The sequence below is a fragment of the Suncus etruscus genome, chromosome 2 (genome assembly GCF_024139225.1).
Source record: "Suncus etruscus isolate mSunEtr1 chromosome 2, mSunEtr1.pri.cur, whole genome shotgun sequence".
NCBI lineage: Eukaryota > Metazoa > Chordata > Mammalia > Eulipotyphla > Soricidae > Suncus > Suncus etruscus.
In genome coordinates this window covers 168,541,544-168,566,754 of record NC_064849.1, presented here as the reverse complement: position 1 = coordinate 168,566,754, position 25,211 = coordinate 168,541,544, and the positions used below count along the sequence as shown (strand labels likewise).

General features: G+C 39.7%; 1 protein-coding gene and 1 non-coding gene across 2 annotated transcripts in view; both read right to left on the bottom strand.

Annotated features, from left to right (window-relative positions):
• CAMK4 (calcium/calmodulin dependent protein kinase IV) overlaps positions 1–25,211 on the bottom strand; it is a 311,178-nt gene that overhangs the window by 276,430 nt on the left and 9,537 nt on the right. The window lies entirely within an intron of this gene.
• LOC126002219 (U6 spliceosomal RNA) lies at positions 17,959–18,065 on the bottom strand. Its single transcript, XR_007492982.1, has one exon. It is a non-coding gene; the product is annotated as a U6 spliceosomal RNA (small nuclear RNA).

Sequence of the window (25,211 nt, the reverse complement as noted above, 5' to 3'; positions counted from 1 at the left end):
ATATTACTCAAACGAATTTATTTCCAAAAAAACCTTATCTCCATGTTGTGGTGGATACATTATCTCTATTTATATGGGCAATTCCTACGTCTTCTCAAAAGTCTAAGGCTGCAAAGTTTTCTTTTACAATGTTTTTCTGTGATGGGTTTCCATATTCTATAAAAACTAATTAAGAACCTGCTTATATCAGCAAAACTTTTGAATTTTTTTTGTGTGCAAATAATGGCAGATAAAACATCTGAAGGGGATTCCTTATAATTGTCTTGGACAGGCCATTGTGGAAAGGATTCACAGAACCTTAAAAACTCAATTACAAAATAGATAGAAAAAGATCCATTAAAAAATCCACCAACGGGCTTGTTATCATGTAATCTTATCACACTAAATTACTTAAATTTACTCCAATGGGAAAGTTACATTGCAGGGAAAGGCATTTTAAAGAAGATATTCAGAGACAAGAAACAATCCATACACCTATTTGGATTAAGGAGGATGAAAAATGGATAGCTGGATATCTTCTCCTGAGAGGGAGGGGATTGCTTACATTTGTACAGATCACAACCCTCCCAAGAAAATTTGAGTCCCATTACACCTCATCAGAAACCTGCTAGAACAAATGATCAGGTTTAGACTGCTGAGACTATAATTTCACCTTCAGATCAAATACAAAATACTCAAGACACCGACAACAGTAACATTGTTGAGGCCTTCATGATAGGTAACAAGAATTTAACATTCAAACCTCATAACTTGAGTGAGATTGACAATCCCTTACATTCCAGAATTCAAAAGGAAAGGCAGGACCTGTTAAGACCTGTCTTAACTGGACTCAAAAATATAGAAAACTCTTCCTACATGAACTCAATATTGCAATGCCTGTATAATATTTCAGATTTGACTCAGTATTTTTATCAAGATCATTATAAAAAAAAGATATTAACAGGAAAAATCCAATGGGACATAAAGGTATGTAGCCAAAGAATTTGGTCAGATCATCAGAACCATGAGAAATGGATATAATAAATATATTAACCCTGAAAGCTTCAAAGTAACAAATGGCTTACTTAATGCCCAGTTTGCTGAACACAATCAGCAGGATCCACACAAACTACTGATGTTTCTCAAAGATGGCCTACACCAGGATTTGCTTAATGAAAATTTGATGACAGATAACACCAAAAGGCTCACGAGTCTATTATTTATTATCTCTTTCAAGAACAGTACAAATCTATACTTCACTGCCTCACATGTCACCAAAAGTCTGAGGTTTATGAGATGTTTGTTCACTTGTCCCTGGCTAACACATCTACAGATAAATATACATTACAGAAATGCCTCTTTGAATTTTTCAAAGAAGGGTTAAGAGACGACAACAAAGTTCATTGCAATGACTGCAACACTAGAAGGGATTTAAAAAAAAAAACAACATACAAATGGAAACTGCCACCAGTACTAATAATACATTTGAAACGCTTTGCTTTTAATGGTAAACAAATTAAAAAACTACACACTTATGTGGATTTTCCTTTAGAAGACTTCAATTTAGTAAAATTCACTCCAAAGATTAAAAGCAAGATTGAGAAATACAATTTATCATCATTTACCATTATGGTAAAGTTCACTATGGGCACTGTTCATCATACTGTAAAATTGCTGCAAGACAACACTGGATCAATTTTGATGACAAGAAAATCAAAGAAGTCCCTAATACATTGGTAAAATCCACAGCAGCATACTGCCAGATAATCATTTCACTTCCTTTTCAGATGCTATTAATGTTCTATGGTTCTTTTCACAGGTATGATCACTGAAAAGGATTGAAAACGATAGATTCCTATTTCAGCTGCTTGTATGGTGAATTTATGTCTTCATTTTATTATTACTCTAGGTCACAGTTAATAATGAAATTTTACAGTTTAATTCGTGTTACTCAAGGTTCACCTGAAAGAAAAATTTCTCATCATATTAATGTATATAACAATTTATTTAGGTATATTCATTTAACAACTTATTCTTTTATGCTAACATATATACTTTATTTCCCTCAATTTAGATTTCAAGACAGAAGTGAAAACATAATTTTGGCATAACAATACTTTTTAGGTGGACTCCCATCACAGTGCTCCTTATCTCTGATTGACTATTATAGATTTACTGTTCAATACTTATAGTAATGTTTTCCATGTTTGTGTTGTGCATGAAATTCTCTTTCAGATCTGCTCTACTCTGCTTTTGAAAAAAATATTTTGTTACTTTGAAGTTATTCATCTAAATAGTCTGCTAGCTATTATATTTTGAAGCACTTTTTGTTGATTCAGCTGAATTTTTTGTTTGCTCTATTTTGGATTCATTCTATCAGCTTTTTGGTTTAAAAAATTTTGTAAGTATGAGTAAGTGTGGTGGCCATGACTTTTGTGAATTCTGTATTTGTCTTGTTACATGTCTGTCCATTTTGTATATTTTGTATATAGTTCCTTTTTCTTAACTTTATCTTTACATTTGATTTTCTGGAATTCCTTAATTTGTGCAAATCATCTCCTTCTCCCTCAACTACAAGTCTCATGATTTGGGACTGAGGAAGAAATCCTTGGCTCTGTCAAGCTGCGACCGCTTTGTCAGACTCCTCAAATGTTTTTGGTCGGACTTTTCAGAGTTCCAGGCCCGTCATCATTACAAATTGGCATTGGACTCTGTACAAAATTCACTTTTAATATTTTTCTTATGACTGTAATATTTTAATTTATATTTGATACTAGCCTTCTTTTGACTATTGTAATGAATTTTCCCCATTTTAATTTTTACTTTTAGGAATTGATATTGTGTTACTTTAGGTATTGTTGCTTTACTAAAGAAGGGGGAATTATTGTTACCAATATATTTGAAAGGTCTGCCTATTGTTCCACCTACAACCTTCCAGTTGGGGGCGCTGTTGAGAGATGAATAAATAGTGAGGACACAGGGTGCTCGGAGTCAGTTGGGGCAGTTGACTGGCTGGTGGGAGGTTTGGTGGAGCTGGTGGTAGGCGGAGAGGGAGGGACTCGACATCCGAGCTTGTTGCCCCTTTTTGACGTTGCTCTGTGTGTGGATTATTTGCGGTGGACAAATATAACTAAGATCTTTTTCTCCTTCAAGAGAATAGGGGAATGGGAGTCAATTTCCCATTCTGGGAGATGGATGAGGAACAACAACAGCAGCCTACCATGAAAATGATATTTGTAACTGATCTCTCTGAACCAGAATTTGGTGCTGAAAGAGGAGAAAGTGCCATGCAAGGACCCCTCCATTAACAACAGTGCTAACCACAGTGTTAAAAAGGAGAGTGTACAGTACTGCTGTACTATCACTCCAGCCCCAAATAGTCATTTTTATTGTCTACTAAATTCTATATTAAGAAAAGAATTTGTTCTATAATTAGCTATTTAGCATGATTTAATACACGAACTTAGCTCAATCACTTGAAACACTGGTTTACTGGAATGTTTACTAGCTCATTTCACAAGAGAAGCAGATAATTTCCGAGTCATCTACCATTAGGGAAAATAAGGAACCCTTGAAGATTGTTTGTTTATTGATGGGCCCTAACCTAGTAACACTCGTGACTCTGCACTCCGGAATTACTCATGGCAGTGCTTGACAATATGGTATGCTGGGGACTGAACCTGGTTCAGATCTGTGAAAGGCAGATACTATAGTCACTGTGCTCTATCTGGCCCACTTTTGGTTTTATAGGCTGGGTATATTCCCCACTCCTTGAGAGATGAGAACAGGAAGTGAACCTGCCACTCCCTCAAGCCTCGACTCACAAACCAGCTTTTAAATAACCTGTCTGAATTCAAACAAACTGGTTATTAAAAAAAAAAAATCCTCTCTCTATAATAAGTGCTTCCTTTCTCACTCAGACTAATTTTTGTTTCCACAACTCTTTACGTATGTTCACAAATCCAAATCCAAGCACAGGACTTTAGCTTTGATCTCAATTAGAAGGGTCTGGCTAGGATCCACCTGGGAACATGCAGGTGACAATCACTTATACCTACCTGCAGCCTCCTTCCAGGCAATGACCCACAGCATGGCTCAATGACTGCTCAAGCCCGTGCTGACCTACATCTAGACTCTACTCTTTTTATTTTGGTAGTGTCCACACTTAGTGGCACTCGAGAGACCTTTCCTGATGTAGTGCTAAGGGACGTGACTACTCCTTAAAGTGCTTAAGGTATTCACAGTTCCTTCATGCGAAGCTTGATATTTGGGCCATCTCCTCAGCCCCTAATCTAAATTCTCGATCCTCTCTAGACCACCTGGCTTTACTGACAGCTACTGGCATAGCAAATCATGCATCTAGACTAGTGATGTGTCATATAGTAAAAGCTTTTTAAGCATAGTCAGAGGAAATGCTTTGGTCTGTAAATCACAGACCACATTAACTTGGCACCCCTGAGAGCCAAACAGCATGCTGCCTATTGCAAGTGTACAGTAAAACACACATACTGAAACAAACATGTTCAAAGCCTCAACCCTTTCCTGTTCTTTCCTTTTACTTGTTTACTATGAATTAAATCATCTTTTAAGTTTAGCTGCTCACATTTAAAGTATTAAGAACAAATTTGTGGCTAGGACATAGAACCTGCTGGATCTTACTAGCGGGCTCCCCAGACTGAGCAAAACTCCAAAGGGCAGCAGATGTTTTAAAACTCTTATGCTTTAATGCCTGTCAGGGGAAAGGCGGGCTCCAGGCAGACATAAAAATCATTAACCTAAGACTTAACAGCCATTCCTTTATCAAAAATATTGTTCAACCAACATTTTTGGGTTTCATTTTCTTCTCTATAAATGCATAAAGTGTGATGAAAAGAAGTTATTAAAATAACAGAGTAGCATGTATTAATATATTTAAGAACAAGAACAAAAGATACAAACAAAATGCTATGAATCATACCAAAGCCCTTCTTCATACTCATCATTTAATTCAGTATATTCCAAATTTATTCTGTGAAATATTAGTCCAATGAGATATTCTTCAGGAGTGAAGAAAGGCCCTTGATAAAATAATTTTGAAAAAAAGAAAGGAGCTACAAACCACAATAAACTTGATGTATTAGAGTGGGAATTTTAAATAATAGAATCTTCCCTTGTGCCACGATTCAAATAATCTCCCAGCCCTGACCTCAGGATTTCATATAAATGGAATCTGGAGTATAGACATTGGTGATGGTTGGTGGGAGCCACAACTGTGGATGCCCTGGAGTAAACTCAGGGCTTGCTCTTGGTTCTGTGCTCAAAGATCACTCCTTATGGGACTCTGAGGAACAGACAAGGTAATAGCAATGGAACCAGAGCCAGTAGCATATAAGGATGCACCTTAAACCCCATATTATATCTCTGTCACTAAGCACAGACTTCTAATAAGTTGGATTTATTTATTTGTTTGTTTGTTTTTGGGTCACACCAGGCAGCTCTCAGAAGTTACTCCTGGCTCTATGCTCAGAAATAGCTTCTGGCATGCTCAGGGGACCATATGGGATGCCGGGATTTGAACCACCGACCTTCTGCATGAAAGGCAAATGCCTTAACTCCATTCTATCTCTCTGCCCATAGACTTCCATTGTGTATATGTACCACAGTTTCTTTAGCCATTCATCTCTTGAAGGACATCTTGGTTGTTTCCAGAGCCTGGCTATTGTGAATAGTGCTGCAATGAATATAGGTGTGAGGAAGGGATTTTTGTATTGTATTCTTGTGTTCTCTAGGGTACATCGATAGGAGTGGTATAGCTGGGGAAATGGGAGCTCAATTTCCAGTTTTTGGAGGAATCTCCATATCACTTTCCATAAAAGTTGGACTAGAAGGCATTGCCACCAGCAGTAGATAAGAGTTCATTTCTCTCCACATCCCTGCCAGCACTGATTGATCTCATTCTTCGTGATGTGTGCCAATCTCTGTGGTGTGAGGTGGTATCTCATTGTTGTTTTGATTTGCATCTCCCTGATGATTAGTAATGAGGAGCATTTTTTCTTTTTCCTTTTTTATATATTTTATTTAAACACCTTGATTATATACATGATTGTGTTTGGGTTTCAGTCATGTAAAGAACACAACCCATCACCAGTGCAACATTCCCATCACCAATGTCCCAGATCTCCCTCCTCCCCACACATTCCTGAAAATACTCACAATATTGATTCAGTCTGGCAATAAATACATACTGATTTTATGTGAGGCTAGGATCAGAACTGGATACCGGAGGCCCAGCACCAGCAGTGATGGGGCTCACAAGGGCTATACCCAGCTCTGCTGGGCCCCAAAGGTACCCAATGGTGTCTGGAGGTGAGTATAAAATGCCATAGCTCCTGCACATTCCAGGCATGCACCCTACCACTTTGAGCTAGTTTACCACCCATTCCCCACAAGTCATTTTTTTTTACAAAGAATGAACTTTTTAGAAAACAAAACTACTAAAAGGCTCAAAGAAGTTAATAAAATTACTTTTCTGCTAATCCATGACTTGAAAATCAGTATCTTTTGCCAGCACTTGTATAGGTCACTAAAAGAAGAAAAAATGTATATTGGTAGAATGTAATAATGAGTCTGCCTCTGCAAAGAAGTAAAGGCTTTTAAAATACACAAAATAAAGATGAAAACTTGTCAAAGATCCTCCAACAATGCAAAATCTTTGGAACTTTAAGTACTCTCAATAAACTTTAAGTACTCTGCTTCATAAGCACACACTAGGTCAAAGAAAATTCCAGAATATTCCAGAGCATAAACATATGCCCAGAAAGAGTCATAGAAGTGAATTATCTCTCAGAGCAAGCACTTTCTTCAACCCTGACTATTCAGACTGGGGGTCTTTTGAGAAGATAAGAATAATAGTAGCCAAGCTCTGGAGTGGAAAAGAGCTTTCAGTAGCAAAAGCCCTGTTGGTGCAATGAATTCTCTAACTTAAATATTTACAAGAAACCCACACATTGCCAGAAACTGCGGTTGGTGCTGGGGATACGGTAGTAAGCAAAGGGACAAAATTCCAACCCACAACAGTTTAAAGTCTAAAAAGAAGATGGATGGTAGTAATTTCATAGGGTGCTAGTTTACTTAGCTCAGCAGGGTGAGCACATTGAAGAAAGAGAGGCAAACCTGGCTCATTTCCCTGCAGTTGTTCACATAACTGCTCTAACATTTACTCATTTACAACCTCTTCAAAAAACATATAGATTACTGGGTCAGAGCAGTGGCGCAAGCAGTAAGGCACCTGTCTTGCCCACGCTAGCCTAGGAAGGACCACAGTTCAATTCCCCGGCGTCCCATATGGTCCCCCAAAACCAGGAGCGATTTCTGAGAACATAGCCAGGAGTAACCCCTGAGCATTATGGGGTGTAACCCAAAAACAAAAACAAACAAACCAAACATATATTGCACACTTATGGAGGTCAGAGGGCTGATGAAATAAAATATTGAATTATTTTGACAAAAAAATGTGTGTGCAAAAGACCAGTAAGTATGAACTTGTAAGTCACTGTTAAAGAAAAATGAATGAAAGCAGGGAAGCCAGAGAAACTTTGTCCCTGTGAGATAGGATGGCCAACTTGGGAGAAATGAGAAAGGCATCGTAGGCCAAGAGTTTCGTGCAATACACCAAAGACATTGAGGCCCCACATGGCATCTTTTAATTTAAGAGATCAGTTCTGGAAAGAACAGAAGCACTAAGTTGCTTCATGTAAATCTTCCACCACTTATTAGTTGTCTGAAACTATAGCTTTGGCCATCCTAAGCTTCATGAACTTCATCTGAAAATAATGCTGGTGGGACTGGAAAGACAGTCCAGTAGGTAAGGCATGCAGTCAAATAGGGTTGAAACCCTTGGTACCAAATATGGTCCTCTGAGCCTGCCAGGAGTAATCCCTAAGGCACAGAGCCAGAAGTAACCCCTGATAATACTGGGTGTGAGGGAGGGAGGGAGGAAGGAAAGAAGGAAGGAAGGAAGGAAGGAAGGAAGGAAGGAAGGAAGGAAGGAAGGAAGGAAGGAAGGAAGGAGGGAGGGAAGGAAGGAAGGTGGGAAGAAGGGAGGGAAGGAGGAGGAAGGGAGGGAGAGGGGAAGGAAGAAAGGGAGGGAGAGGAAGAAAGGGAGATAGGGAAAGAGGAAGGGAGGGAGAGAGGGAGGAGAGAGAGGAGGAGGAGAAGAGGGAGGGAGGGAGAGAGGGAAGAAGAAAGGGAGGGAGGGAGAAAGGGAGAGAGGGAGGGAAGAGGAGAGAAGAGTAAGAGAGGGAGGAAGAAAGGGAAAGGAAGGGAGGGAATGGGAAAGAAGGGAGAGAAAATGATGCTGATCATCTCTTCTTATCACCAGAGTAATTAACAATGTATAGATGCTAGTTTCTGGTAAGTACCCCTGGTGGTTATCAAGAGTGGCCAGAAAGAAAGGTCTTAAAATCTGGCTGCTAAAAGGGTTGTGTAAGCCAGACAGGTTCCACAGTGAAACCATTACCTCCACACTCTCCCCCATGATCTATCTGGGAAATAACATATGACACTTACTTGATGTTCGAGTTAAACATCTATATGTTTCTACGTATAAAATATCATTCCATCAACAGAGAAACCTAGTGGGAGCCTCAGTTTACATGTGAGGTTCTGTGTTCAGCCTAACCACAGGTAGCAACTGTCTCCTGCACTCCTGCACCCTCAGTTTCAGTTCTTATCTTCCCGTGATTTGCTTGGCAGTCTCAAAATTGCAGCTGTCTGATGCCCGCTGGCCACCCAGGCCTAGGGTAGGGTAGCCCAGCATAGCTGCCTTGTCTACATCTCCCTGAACCTCACTTCTTTCCACTACCTACAGCAGGCAGGGTCAGCACTCTGCTGCCTCCTTCTGGGCAGGGTCAATCTCAGCAGCTGCAAGTTCATCGGGCTCAGGAAGGAGCAAAGAACTCTTCTGCTATGGCTTCTATAGATGATCCCCTGAGCTTTCCACTAACGTGGCAAACATGCACAAGTCACACTGTTTTTTATGTATTTAGTTTGTTTGTAGCTACAGTTGACACCTGGGAGCGCTTCTCGAGGATGTGCCTCATTTTTATGAGCTTATGTGTTCACAGTAAGGGAAAAAGCAGTGGAAGTACCCAGAGTCCCTTAAGAGCCACTACAAGTATTTCCACTCACACAAGAAATCTTCAGAGGCCTATTATGACTGAACACACTGAGCCAAGCTGACTTATTGAATTATATTTTTTATTTTCATCACTTTTAATAACACAGACTTATTGTCTCAGTCCTGGTTCTGCATGGAGCTTAGAAAAAATAAGTAAGATTCATTTGACTGAATAATAGCAATGCCTATTTATCCTTGAAAGACTAAACTTGTTCTGACTGGTACAGAATTAACAATTCTGTAGTTTGTTAAAGTGTCAAGTGGAAATTGTTACTAAATTAAAGCAGACACTGAGTACTAAAGGGCAAGTAAAGAAGACTAAACTCAAGACTACAAGATGCTGGGGCCAGAGTGATAGCTCAGCAGTAAGGCCTTGCATGCAGTCGACCAGGACCAACCCTTTTTAGATCCCCAGCATCCCATATGGTCCCCCGAGCCTGCCAGGATCAATTTCTGAGCACAGAACTGTGGGTAACCCCTGATCTCCTCTGGGTGTGGTCCAAAAACATACATACATACATACATACATACATAAATTTATTTAAAAAAAAAAAGAATACAAGATGCTGTCCAAGAAAGAGATACTGTCCAAATAGTATCTTTACTGATCAGTATCTCTACATCAGTATTCCTACTGATCTAACAGTTCACAGAGATAAATCTTGCAAATATTGTAATTAACAATAAATGTGTTTTTCTATTCTCTGTCTCTCTTCATCTGGGCTCATAACATTAATCACGGTCTGTCTAAATCACAACATAAATCAAAGGGAGAACACTTTCAACAAATGTTACAACAAACTAGCACAGAAAAATTAAAGATGTTATATTATTTAGATTTTGGGTTTTGTTTTTTTTTTTTTTTTTTGGTTTGGTTTGTTTTTCTGTTTTAGAGCACACCCAGATGTGCTCGGGGCTTAATCCTGTCTCTAAATACAGGGATCATTCCGGGCTGTTTTAAGGCACCATATGTGGTGTATAAGGATGAACCCAGGTTGGATGCATAAAGAATGGAGGTACCTGATGTACTATCACTTCAGCCCCCATAGTTTTTTTGTTTTTGTTTTTGTTTGTTTTTTCGGGCCACACCCGTTTGAAGCTCAGGGGTTATTCCTGGCTAAGCGCTCAGAAATTGTCCCTGGCTTGGGGGGACCATATGGGACACCGGGGGATCAAACCGTGGTCCTTCCCTTGGCTAGTGCTTGCAAGGCAGACACCTTACCTCTAGCGCCACATCGCTGGCCCCCATAGTTTATTTTTTAAAACAAACTATTTTAGTCAGTGAGTTTTTTCAAGTCTAACCTTGTTTGTTTTGTTTTGGGCATGTTTTTTGTGAACTTTTGAAACTTACCTGAAGCATAACTTACAGAATAAGTACGCTATGACTATGCACTTGTTCAACTCAATACACAAATGTCCATAATTCTCCATGTCCCTGTGCACCCAACACTCAGGAAAATAGATGCCTATTCCATCTGTTGGCAGCATTTACAATAAAGTTAGGTAGCTACAGTTGTCTTGTTTGAATCAACAGCAACAACAAAATTCATTTAATTGTCTGCATGATGGGCAACTGATCCTCCTCTCATTTTTTTCTATGTTCTCCTATGTGATTTTTCGTTAAAATGTCAGTTCTTATCAAAACCTTCCATCAGTGAGTCTTTAAATGCATGATAAGCTCACACCTGTGCCCACTTCCCCTTTCTGCATGGATACACTTTGCAAATTCTTTCTGTTTGCACTTTGATCTATCTGTTTTAAAGTCATTTAAGTACTAAGTAAAATGCTAATTAAATATGGGTACAGAGTAGAGAAACTTATTCAGTATCCATCCACTTAAAAATACCATATTTTATCCACTGATATCTAATGCATTATTTCTGTGCACATCTTCTCGAATTATATATGCCTACTAACTTATAATGTTATATATCTGCTACTGAGCAATCTCTGATACTTTCTTCTAGTACTCATTATATTCTATATACTGGGATACAAAATAAAAGGGACATTTAACTCTAAATTTTATTCAAAATAAAAAGTAAGAACTAACTTTGGTCTCAAAAATTGCTTAACCAGAGCACTAATTTAAAGAATACTAATTAACTAGTCATTTGAATTATATATAAGTGTATATATAAATATATTATATCCGAGTTAGCAGACAGAATGATCATTCAACATGAAAATATCAGTAAGTAAAAATATAAATTAAGATTTTAAGCTAGAGACATAGGAAAAAATTATTATTGAATACGAACCCCATTCAAACACAGAGTAGGAATCACAAGTCAAGTGTGGCAATTGGGGGGAAAAGGCAGGACAACAAAATGCATAGAGAATGAAGATGGCAGCCTTGATGACCAAAAAAATGCCAACCACCTAATTAACCTCTCAGATAAGAAGTTTAAAATAGAAAGATGGAGGATGTTCACAGAACTCAAGGAAAGCATAGATCGATCTGAACAGACCAAACAGAAATCAGAAAACTCCAAACTGAAATAACAGGACAGGAAAGTGCAGTAGAGGAAAAGAAAAATTCTATGGAAAGTCTCTCCAATAGAGTAACAACAGAATTAGTGAGATGAAAGATAAGATGCATAATATCTCCATACAGCAGAAGAGATTGGAAAAGAACCTCAAAGAAAATGATCAGAAAATGGAAAAAATACTTAAAGATTTTAAACAGATAAAAATAAAAATGCTCTGGGTCAAAGAGATAGCATGGACGTAAGGTGTTTGCCTTTCATGCAGAAGGACTGTGGTTCGATTCCCGGCATCCCATATGGTCCCCTGTGCCTGCCAGGGGCGAAATCTGAGCTTAGAGCCAGGAGTAAATCCTGAGCGCTGCCAGGTGTGACACAAAAACAAGAGAGAAAGAAAGGAAGGAAGGAAGGAAGGAAGGAAGGAAGGAAGGAAGGAAGGAAGGAAGGAAGGAAGGAAGGAAGGAAGGAAGGAAGGAAGGAAGGAAGGAAGGAAGGAAGGCAGAAAGAAAGAAAGAAAGAAAGAAAGAAAGAAAGAAAGAAAGAAAGAAAGAAAGAAAGAAAGAAAGAAAGAAAGAAAGAAAGAAAGAAAGAAGAAAGAAAGAAAGAAAGAAAGAAAGAAAGAAAGAAAGAAAGAAAGAAAGAAAGAAAGAAAGAAAGAAAGAAAGAAAGAAAGAAAGAAAGAAAGAAAGAAATGCTCGCTAAATTCAACAGAAACAACATAAGAATCATTGGAGTTCCAGAAACCCAGAAAGAAAATCCCCTTGGAAGAATCAACAGTCAAGAACATCATTACAGAGGAATTCCCAGAGATAATGACTGCATGCAACCAAATCATGCATGCCAGAAGAGTACCAGCTAAAAGAGACCCAAAGAAAAGCACCCCAGACACATCCCCACAAATAGGGATAGAATACTGAAAGCAGCAAGATACAAAAGGAAAATTACATTCAAAGGAGCATCTTTAAGATTTCTTGCAGACATGTTGAAAGAAAAGCTCAAGGTCAGAAGACAGTGGTGGAATATTGTGACAAGACTGAATGAAATGGAGGCTTCACCTAGAATATTGCACCCAGCCTGACTCACATTTAGGTTTAAAGGAAGGATACATAGCTTCGTGGATAAGCAACAGCTCAGAAACTTTACAGATGCAAAACCAGACTTAAAAGGAAAACTGAAAGGTCTACTTTAAGACAAGACAGACCAACAGACACACCAATCCTATACACAATAATGACATTAAATCCGTGACAATCATCTCCCTCAATGACACTAGAATAAATGCACCAATTAAGAGACACAGAGTGGCGAAACAGATCAAAAAAGATGAATCCAACCTGCTGATGTCTACATGAATAGTCAGAACAAATGGACCAAAATCGAAGGCTGGAGGAAAAACATCCAAGCAAACAACACCCTTAAAAAACTGTGTGGCCATATTAATATCAGATGACACAAACATTAGACTCAGAAAAGTTGCAAGAGACAAAGATGGACACTTCATACTAATAAAGGGATATGTGCAACAGGAAGAAATAGTGCAACTAAACATATACACACCCGATGAGAGACCAGAAAATTATCTAATAAAATTATTGACAAATTTGAAAAGGACATCAATAATAACACAATAATTGTGGGACACCTCAAATCTGCCCTGTCAACACTGGATAGGTCAACCAGACTGAACCCCAACAAAAATATACTAGTCCTGAAAATAAAAATGAAAGAAAGAGGCCTAGTAGATATCTATAGGACACTTCATCCCCAGAAAACTGGATACATATTCATCTCCAGTATACATGGGTTATTGTCCAGGATAGACCACATGCTGGCACATAAAACATACCTCCATAAAATCAGGAGGATAGAACTTTTGCAGGCAACCTTCACTGACCACAAGGCTCTGAAATTAGATGTAAACTACAAAGGGACACGTTAACAACTGGAATTTAAACAGCCTGCTACTGAACAACCAGTAGATCTGAGAGGAAATCAAAACTTTCTTGGAAACAAATGAGAACAAAGACACAAACTATCAGAATCTATGGGACACAGCAAAAGTGGTAGTGAGAAGAAAATTTATAGCCTTGCAAGCACACATCAGGAAGGAAGAAGGGGCATATCCCAATTGCTTAACGATGCAGCTTATAAAGTTAGAAGATGATCAACAAATGGAACCAAAAATAGATAAGAAAAAGGAAATAACAAAGCTTAAAGCAGGAATCAATGAAGTGGGAACCCAAAAATAAATCCAAAAAATCAAGAAAAACAGAAGTTGGTTTTTCTAAAAAATAAACAAGATTGACAGACCATTGGCAAAACTCACAAAGAAACTGAGATAGAGAAACTTGATATGGATATATTTCTAATATGGATATATTAGAAATGAAAAGGGGGAGATCACTACAGATACTGCAGAGATTCAAAGGGTAATCAGAGACTACTTTGAGGAACTCTATGCCACAAAACATGAGAACCTGGAAAAAGTGAATTAATTCTTGGACTCCTTATAACCTTCCATGGTTGAATAACAAGGATGTAGCATATCTAAACACCCTATGATGATTGAGGAAATTAAAATGGTAATCAAAGGTTTGCCCAAAAACAAAAGGTCAGGCCCAGATGGATTCACAAATGAATTCTTTCAAACCTTTCGAGAGGAACTACTACCAATCCTGGCCAGGCTTTTTTATGAAATTGAAAAAACGGGGACATTTCCAAACAGCTTTTATGAAGCCAATATCACCTTGATACCAAAACCAGACAGAGATGCTGCCAAAAAAGAAAATTACAGACCAATATCCCTGATGAACACACATGCAAAGATCCTCAACAAAACCCTGGCAAATAGGACCCAATCAAGACCATTCACTACAATCAAGTAGGTTTCATCCCAGGAATGCAAAGATGGTTTAACATCCATAAATCTATCAACATAATACACAAAATCAACAACAAGAAAAATAAAAATCACATGATCATATTCATAGACACAGAGAAAGTATTTGATAAGGTTCAACAACCATTCTTGATTAAAAAAAAAGAACTCTCAGCAACATGAAATGAAAGGAATCTTTCTCAATCTAGTCAAGGCCATCTATCACAAGCCAATGGCAAATATTATCCTCAATAGAGAAAAAGTAAAAGCCATTCCTCTAAATTCTGGTGCAAGACAAGGCTGTCCTCTCTCACCACTCTTATTCAACAAGTACTGGAAGTGCTTGCTATAGCAATTGGGCAAGAAAAAGATATCAAGGGACTCCAGATAGGAAAGGAAAAAGTCAAGCTCTCACTGTTTGCAAATGACATGATACTCTACTTAGAAAACCCTAAAGACACTAACGAAAAGTTCTAGAAACAATAGATGCATATATCTATGTGGCAGACTACAAAATTAACACACAAAATTAATGGCCTTTTTCAATCAATAATGATAGGGAAGAAATGGACATTAAGAAAAGTACCCCATTCACATTAGTGTCACACAAACTCAGATATCTTGGAGTCAACTTGACTAAAGATGTGAAGGACTAATACAAAGAAAACTATAAACCCCTGCTCCAAGAAATAAGAGAAGACATGTGGAAATTGAAACACATACCCTGCTCATGGACTGGCAGAATTAACATCATTAAAATGGCAATACTCCCCCCAAAGCATTGTACAGATTTAATGTGACCCTTCTAAAGATGCCCATGATATTTTTTAAAGAAGTGGATCAACCACTTTTGAAATTCATCTAAAACAATAAACACCCACGAATAGCTAAAGCAATCCTTGGGAAAAGGAATATGGGAGGCATTACTTGCCCCAACTTTATACTGTATCACAAAGCAATAGTTATCAAAACAGTATGGTATTGGAATAAAGATAGACACTCAGATCAGTGAAATAGGCTTGAGTACTCAGAGCATTTTACCTAGACATATAGTCACCTAATTTTTGATAAAGGAGCAAAAAAATCATAAATGGAGCAAGGAAAGCCTCTTCAACCAGTGGTGTTGTTACAACTGGTTAGCCACTTGCAAAATTAAAAAAAAAAAATTCAGAACCCCAGCTAACACCATGTATGAAGGTAAAATCCAAATGGGTCAAGACCTTGATATCAGACCATTAGGTATATAGAACAATTCGTAGGTAAAACACCATGACATTGAGACTAAAGGCATCTTTAAGGAGGAAACAGCACTCTCAAACAAGTGGAAGCAGAAATAAACAGATGGGAATATATTAAACTGAGAAGCTTCTGCACCTCAAAGGAAATAGTGCCCAGGATACAAGAGCCACCCACGAACTGAGAGAAACTATTCACCCAAGATTCAGCTGCATCTTCCATAACTACGACATGCAACTAAAGAATAGGTTTTACCTTTTCGAATGGTCTTTTAGAAAATCCAAGATTATTTCGTGCTGGGAAAATCATATGAAATTCAAATGTCAATATGAGACACACACTTTCAGTGGATCAAAGCTTTAGCCCATTCCAGTGCTGAGGTGGCCTTTAAGGCACAGGATGAGAGAAAAAGTGTTCATTGTCCATCTGGATCCCGCAACTCCTCACTGGGGCCTCACTGTTCTTGCTCAGTGTTAGGCTAAGGGGGAGTTGGTTTCTTCTCTTTCTTCTTAACTTATAGTCACTCTCGCTCAGCTACACTTACCCATTCAACTACAATCCCACAGCCACAACCCAAGAGGCTGCTGATTCTGGAGCACCTATTTCTCTCCTAAAGTTCACTTGCTTTTTGTTTTGCTGTGGGACTGGGGAGAGAGATTATCATAAAGTGATAATCAGGCCCAAAGAGGCCTCCAAGCAATTCTCGGCCAAATGGGTCAGCAGTCAATACAAAAGGTGGAGAATGCTATGCCATTCAGTCATACATGGGGATTACGCAGCCACTGAAGAAATCCTGGGGCCTGTGGTCTTAAACCCTTCAAGAACCATGGGGTGCCCGGGATCAAACCAGGGTAAGTAGCATGCCAGTAATCCCCTTAATCCCTTATCATCTCTCTGGCACTCTTCCTTTCTCTTTATCCACAATGTTGTTTTTCAAATGATATATACTGTTACCTGTTTCACAGGCTGGCTTTGGTCTGACTGACATCAACTTACTCTCTAAACCATACCTAACATACAATGCTAGTACTTTGTAGAGTCTGCCAAATAAAACGTACATCTTTCATTTTTGGTCAGTTTTGTCTTTCTAGAGAACACTCTTCCCTCCCCTAGTATGCCCTTCAACAAAGTCCTACTTGTTAAATCATAAAGATTCCTGAGAAGCTCTCACTTTTCTTAAATTGGTTATTTTTATTGCATGGCAGTACATTTATTACTAACAGTAAACTTTACATACATAGACCAAGTAATGTTTTTTATATTATTGCTCTAATTTTGGGTTTATTTGGATGGCAGCATACCCAGCAATGCTCAGGAGTTGCTCCTATCTTTGTACCCAGGAATTAATCCTGGTGGTGCTCAGGGGACTATGTGGATACCAAAAATTGAACCTAGGTCAAAAATTTGTCCTTCCCACTGTACTATTGTTCCTTTCCTGACCACACAATGTTTTATGCATCATATTCATTCCTACTTTTGCATCTTGCCCCCCCCCACAGTATACATTTCCTAGTTCAGAGGTATTCAAACGGCAGAAATGAAACAGAGAGATTTTATAAAAAGGCTATACCTTTATATAGTATCGAATAACAAGGAATAGGGGCCAGAGCAGTGGTGCAAGCAGTAATTTGTCTGCCTTGCACTCACTAGCCTAGGACAGACCACAGTTTGATCCCCCGGTGTCCCGTATGTTCCCCCAAGCCAGGAGCAATTTCTGAGCACATAGCCAGGAATTATCACTGAATGTCAGCAGGTGTGGGCCCCCCAAAAAAGAATAACAAGGAATAAAAACTGAGTTTCCTTCTTTTTCAGATTAGATTTTGCTCATTCATTTTCAATACTGCACAACTTGGGGTGCACATCTTAGATCTGTACATGTATAATAACCCTCATGCATCTAAGCAAAGGACATCACACCAATAGATGACTTCTTTCCCCTCCTTATCCCATTCCCATTCTTCCTTTCCTCTGTAATCCTCACTTTTCACAGATCTTAAAGATATATTGTGTTTCACCAGTTCATTTGGTTTGGTTATTTATTTAAATTTCACAAATGAGTTAAACCATCCCCTGACTGTCTTTACTTGCTTACTTGGTATGATCAGCTCAAGTTCTCTCCATATGGATACAAAAGGTACAACTTTTCATAGCCGATAGTAGTAAGTTGAGTAAGAGCTCACACACACACACACACACACACACACACACACACACACACACACACATTTTTCAGTTTCTTCATGAATTTGCCTGTCATCCTTGCATAGGGGCCATGCTAATCTTCTCTGTATTGTTCCCATTTCAGTATATGTGCTGCCGAAGTGAGCACTATAGGTTTCAGTTTCTTAATATATCCATCTAGTCACAAGAAGTTAGGTTGAGTCCACGTTCGACTACAGTGCATAATGAGGTTATGAACATGAAGACGAAAATATTCTTTTGAATTAATTATTTAGTAGTGGCTTTGCTGAATCATATAGTATTTGTATTTTCAGTTTTTATTTTTTTAAGAATTCTCCATACATTTTTTCTTTAAAAGATTCACCAATTTATATTCCTTCCAACATTGTAAAAAATATCATTTCCTTTTCACATTTTTTCAATCATCTGATTATATCAAGAAGAAAACCTCATTTTGCACTATTATGGTTTTAACCCTGCTAATCTTTCATAATCATCCCTCCTAACAAAAAGATAACAATCCGCAGACTTAAAGTCTTCTGTAGGAAAACATTTCTAGCTATAATTTAATGAAAATGCTTTTTATCAAAGTTTAGTTTACAATCCATTTTTCCCTGTAGTATAAACACTGGTTTTCAATATTATAGAAAATAAATATTGTCAACAAGTTAACTCGGATTAATCAAAATAGGTGATTTGAACAAAAATAACAAGTAAATTAGAGCAGAGGTAGAATGCACATAGGAAAGAATCTTAATGTTATTACATAAAAATCGGAGAGAGGCGAAAGTACACCGGCCCAGTGGGGCTCAGCTGTGAAAGACTGTGAGTGTGACCTGTCTATGTCTGTCTACTGTCCTCTTGCGTGAAACTCTTGCGAGTGGGGCAAAAAGAGCCTCCAGAAACCTCGCTCGCCCAGACGCCATTTTCAGGGAGGGACTTCAGAGCATAAAAGCCGGCTATCCTTTGCAAAAGCTGGCTCCCTGTGTGTGACACCAGGCGGGGAAAATCCGCGAAAGTACACCGGCCCAGTGGGGCTCAGCTGTGAAAGACTGTGAGTGTGACCTGTCTATGTCTGTCTACTGTCCTCTTGCGTGAAACTCTTGCGAGTGGGGCAAAAAGAGCCTCCAGAAACCTCGCTCGCCCAGACGCCATTTTCAGGGAGGGACTTCAGAGCATAAAAACCGGCTATCCTTTGCAAAAGCTGGCTCCCTGTGTGTGACACCAGGCGGGGAAAATCCGCGAAAGTACACCGGCCCAGTGGGGCTCAGCTGTGAAAGACTGTGAGTGTGACCTGTCTATGTCTGTCTACTGTCCTCTTGCGTGAAACTCTTGCGAGTGGGGCAAAAAGAGCCTCCAGAAACCTCGCTCGCCCAGACGCCATTTTCAGGGAGGGACTTCAGAGCATAAAAGCCGGCTATCCTTTGCAAAAGCTGGCTCCCTGTGTGTGACACCAGGCGGGGAAAATCCGCGAAAGTACACCGGCCCAGTGGGGCTCAGCTGTGAAAGACTGTGAGTGTGACCTGTCTATGTCTGTCTACTGTCCTCTTGCGTGAAACTCTTGCGAGTGGGGCAAAAAGAGCCTCCAGAAACCTCGCTCGCCCAGACGCCATTTTCAGGGAGGGACTTCAGAGCATAAAAACCGGCTATCCTTTGCAAAAGCTGGCTCCCTGTGTGTGACACCAGGCGGGGAAAATCCGCGAAAGTACACCGGCCCAGTGGGGCTCAGCTGTGAAAGACTGTGAGTGTGACCTGTCTATGTCTGTCTACTGTCCTCTTGCGTGAAACTCTTGCGAGTGGGGCAAAAAGAGCCTCCAGAAACCTCGCTCGCCCAGACGCCATTTTCAGGGAGGGACTTCAGAGCATAAAAACCGGCTATCCTTTGCAAAAGCTGGCTCCCTGTGTGTGACACCAGGCGGGGAAAATCCGCGAAAGTACACCGGCCCAGTGGGGCTCAGCTGTGAAAGACTGTGAGTGTGACCTGTCTATGTCTGTCTACTGTCCTCTTGCGTGAAACTCTTGCGAGTGGGGCAAAAAGAGCCTCCAGAAACCTCGCTCGCCCAGACGCCATTTTCAGGGAGGGACTTCAGAGCATAAAAGCCGGCTATCCTTTGCAAAAGCTGGCTCCCTGTGTGTGACACCAGGCGGGGAAAATCCGCGAAAGTACACCGGCCCAGTGGGGCTCAGCTGTGAAAGACTGTGAGTGTGACCTGTCTATGTCTGTCTACTGTCCTCTTGCGTGAAACTCTTGCGAGTGGGGCAAAAAGAGCCTCCAGAAACCTCGCTCGCCCAGACGCCATTTTCAGGGAGGGACTTCAGAGCATAAAAACCGGCTATCCTTTGCAAAAGCTGGCTCCCTGTGTGTGACACCAGGCGGGGAAAATCCGCGAAAGTACACCGGCCCAGTGGGGCTCAGCTGTGAAAGACTGTGAGTGTGACCTGTCTATGTCTGTCTACTGTCCTCTTGCGTGAAACTCTTGCGAGTGGGGCAAAAAGAGCCTCCAGAAACCTCGCTCGCCCAGACGCCATTTTCAGGGAGGGACTTCAGAGCATAAAAACCGGCTATCCTTTGCAAAAGCTGGCTCCCTGTGTGTGACACCAGGCGGGGAAAATCCGCGAAAGTACACCGGCCCAGTGGGGCTCAGCTGTGAAAGACTGTGAGTGTGACCTGTCTATGTCTGTCTACTGTCCTCTTGCGTGAAACTCTTGCGAGTGGGGCAAAAAGAGGCTCAGAGGAGCACGGCCGCTCCGCTTCGCTACGCGGCCGTGCACTCTTTCTAAGGAAAGAACTCCATTGCAACAAGAAGGAAAAATCACACTAAGAACGGCGCTATATCACAGAAGCAAACATTTCTCTCTGGACTGTCTTCTCTGTTACATGCTCGGGCCTAAGATTTGACCCAGTGTGAGGCTTCATCCACGGAGGACTCCCCTCCCTTAGAGGCAAGTCAGCCCATCCAGAAAGGGAGGAGCCAGAGGAGTGTGCTGCCTACATCATATAGACAATGAATACCACTACAACACGTAGAAAAACCCACAATACAAATGTGACAATGGGGAAACAGCGCAGGCCAGCATCAGACATAGAGAATGAAGATGACAATTCTGAGGACCAGATAATGACTGAACAACTAATCAACCTCTCAGATAAGGACTTTAGACTAGCAATATGGAAGGTGCTCAACAGACTCCAAGAAACCATGGATCGAGTTGAACAGAACACTAATAAGAACCAAGAAAATATGAAGGCAGAAATGACAAAACTCCAAACTGAAATAACATGTCAACTAACAGGCCTGAAAAACTCAGTAAACGAAGTGAATGACAAAATGGATAAGCTCTGGGACAGGGTATCAGAAGCTGAGAATAGACTTGGTGCTGTGGAAGATGAGATACATAACAATTCCATACAGCAGGAGAGATTGGACAAAAAACTTAAAGCAAATGAGCAGACAATGGAAAAATTAGTCAAAGAATGGGAACAGACGAAAATAGAAGTCTATGATAAGATCAACAGAAACAACTTAAGAATCATTGGAGTCCCAGAGACCCAGGAAGAAAATTTCCAGGAAGAATCAATGGTCAAGAACATCATTAAAGAGAAACTTCCAGAGCTAAAGAATATATGTGATCAAATCCTGCATGCCCGAAGAGTACCAACCAAAAGAGACCCCAGAAAAACCACCCCAAGACACATCCTAGTCACAATGACAAATCCCACAGATAGAGACAGAATTCTGAAAACAGCAAGATCAAAAGGGGAAATCATGTTCAAGCAAGCTTCCCTGAGATTTACAGCAGACCTGTCACCAGAAACGCTCAATGCCAGAAAGCAGTGGTGGGATATTGTGACAAGACTGAATGAAATGAATGCTTCACCCAGAATACTATACCCAGCAAAACTCACTTTCCGGTTTGATGGAAGAATACATGGTTTCACAGACAAAAAACAGCTCAGAAACTTCACAGACACAAAACCAGTCTTAAGAGAAAAACTGAAAGACCTAATCTAAGACAAGACTACCCAAAAGACACACCAAATTTTGAAATAAAGATGGCGTTAAATCCCAGGACAATTCTTTCTCTCAACGTCAATGGACTAAATGCACCAGTTAAGAGACACAGAGTGGCTAAATGGATCAAAAAACTCAATCCAACCTTCTGCTGCCTACAAGAAACGCACCTGAATAGTCAGAACAAACATAGACTCAAAATAAAAGGCTGGAGAAAAGTTATCCAAGCAAACAACACCCATAAAAAAGCTGGAGTGGCCATACTAATATCAGATAATGCAAACTTTATACTCAGGAAGGTTGTAAGGGACAAAGACGGACATTTTATATTAATCAAGGGGTACGTAGAGCAGGAAGAATTCACTCTCCTAAACATATATGCACCGAATGAGGGGCCAGCAAAATATTTAATACAACTGCTGACAAATCTGAAAAATAATATCAACAACAACACAATAATTGTGGGGGACCTAAACACGGCTTTGTCAACACTGGACAGGTCAACCAGACTGAAACCCAACAAGAATATACTAGACCTGAGGAGAGAAATGGAAGAAAGAGGCCTAGTGGATATATATAGGACACTCCATCCCCAGAAACCTGGATACACATTCTTCTCCAATGTACATGGGACATTCTCCAGGATAGACTACATGCTGGCACATAAAACATACCTCCATAAGATCAAGAGGATAGAAATTTTGCAGACTACCTTCGCTGACCACAAGGCTCTGAAATTATTTGTGAACTCCAAAGGGACTCAGAAGAAACACTTTAACACCTGGAAGTTAAACAGCCTCATGCTCAATAACCAGTGGGTCCGAGATGAAATCAAGGAGGAAATAAAAAGGTTCCTGGAAACAAATGACAATAAAGACACAAACTCTCAGAACTTATGGGACACAGCAAAAGCAGTACTGAGAGGAAAATTTATAGCTTTGCAAGCACACATCAGGAAGGAAGAAGGAGCTTACCTGAGTAGCTTAATGACACAGCTAATAGAACTAGAAAATGCTCAACAAAAGGACCCAAGAACAGGAAGACAGAAGGAAATAACAAAGCTGAGAGCAGAAATCAACAAAGTGGAAACTCAAAAAACAATCCGAAAGATCAACGAAAGCAGAAGTTGGTTCTTTGAAAAACTAAACAAGATTGATAGACCACTGGCAAACCTAACAAAGAAAGAGAGAGAGAGAAACTTGATAACTCGTATCAGGAATGAAAAAGGAGAGATCACTACTGATATGACAGAGATTCAAAGGGTAATCAGAAACTACTTTGAAAAACTCTACGCCACTAAAAATGAGAACCTGGAAGAAATGGATAAATTCTTGGACTCTTATAATCTTCCACGGTTGAAGGAAGAGGATGTAGCATATCTAAACACCCCCATCACCATTGATGAAATTAAAACAGTAATCAAATGTCTGCCGAAAAACAAAAGCCCAGGTCCAGATGGATTCACTAATGAATTCTATCAAACTTTCCAAGAGGAACTACTGCCAATCTTGGCAAGACTCTTTCATGAAATTGAACAAACAGAAACACTTCCAAATAGCTTTTATGAAGCCAACATCACCTTGATACCTAAACCAGACAGAGACGCTACCGAAAAAGAAAATTACAGACCAATATCACTGATGAATGCAGATGCAAAGATCCTCAACAAAATCCTGGCAAATAGGATTCAATGCCTCATTAAGAAGATCATCCACTACGATCAAGTAGGTTTCATCCCAGGAATGCAAGGCTGGTTTAACATCCGTAAATCTATCAACATAATACACAACATCAATAACAAGAAAAATAAAAACCACATGATCATATCAATAGATGCAGAGAAAGCATTTGATAAGGTCCAACACCCATTCTTGATCAAAACTCTCAGCAAGATGGGAATGGAGGGAACCTTTCTCAATATAGTGAAGGCCATCTACCACAAGCCAGTGGCAAATATTATCCTCAATGGAGAAAAACTGAAAGCCTTCCCTCTAAATTCTGGCACAAGACAAGGCTGTCCTCTCTCACCACTCCTATTCAACATAGCACTGGAAGTACTTGCTATAGCGATTAGGCAAGAAAAGGATATCAAGGGAATCCAGATAGGAAAGGAAGAAGTCAAGCTCTCACTGTTTGCAGATGACATGATACTCTACTTAGAAAACCCTAAAGACTCTATCAAAAAGCTTCTAGAAACAATAGACTCATATAGCAAGGTGGCAGGCTACAAAATTAACACACAAAAATCAATGGCCTTTCTATACACCAACAGTAATAAAGAAGAAATGGACATTAAGAAAACAACCCCATTCACAATAGTACCACACAAACTCAAATATCTTGGAATCAACTTGACTAAATATGTGAAGGACCTATACAAAGAAAACTATAAAACTCTGCTCCAAGAAATAAGAGAGGACACACGGAAATGGAAACACATACCCTGCTCATGGATTGGCAGGATTAACATCATCAAAATGTCAATACTCCCCAAGGCATTATACAGATTTAATGCCATCCCTCTAAAGATACCCATGACATTCTTCAAAGAAGTGGATCAGACACTTTTGAAATTCATTTGGAACAATAAACACCCTCGAATAGCTAAAGCAATCATTGGGAAAAAGAATATGGGAGGAATTACTTTTCCCAACTTTAAACTGTACTACAAAGCAACAGTTATCAAAACAGCATGGTATTGGAATAAGGATAGGTCCTCAGATCAGTGGAATAGGCTTGAATACTCAGAAAATGTTCCCCAGAGATACAACCATCTAATTTTTGATAAAGGAGCAGGAAATCCTAAATGGAGCAGGGAAAGCCTCTTCAACAAGTGGTGTTGGCACAATTGGATAGCCACTTGCAAAAAATTAAACTTAGACCCCCAGCTAACATCATGTACAAAGGTAAAATCCAAATGGATTAAAGACCTCGATATCAGCCCCAAAACCATAAGATATATAGAACAGCACATAGGCTAAACACTACAGGACATTACAGGCATCTTCAAGGAGGAAAATGCACTCTCCAAGCAAGTGAAAGCAGAGATTAACAGATGGGAATATATTAAGCTGAGAAGCTTCTGCACCTCAAAGGAAATAGTGCCCAGGATACAAGAGCCACCCACTGAGTGGGAGAAACTATTCACCCAATACCCATCAGATAAGGGGCTAATCTCCAAAATATACAAGGCACTGACAGAACTTTACAAGAAAAAAACATCTAACCCCATCAAAAAATGGGGAGAAGAAATGAACAGACACTTTGACAAAGAAGAAATA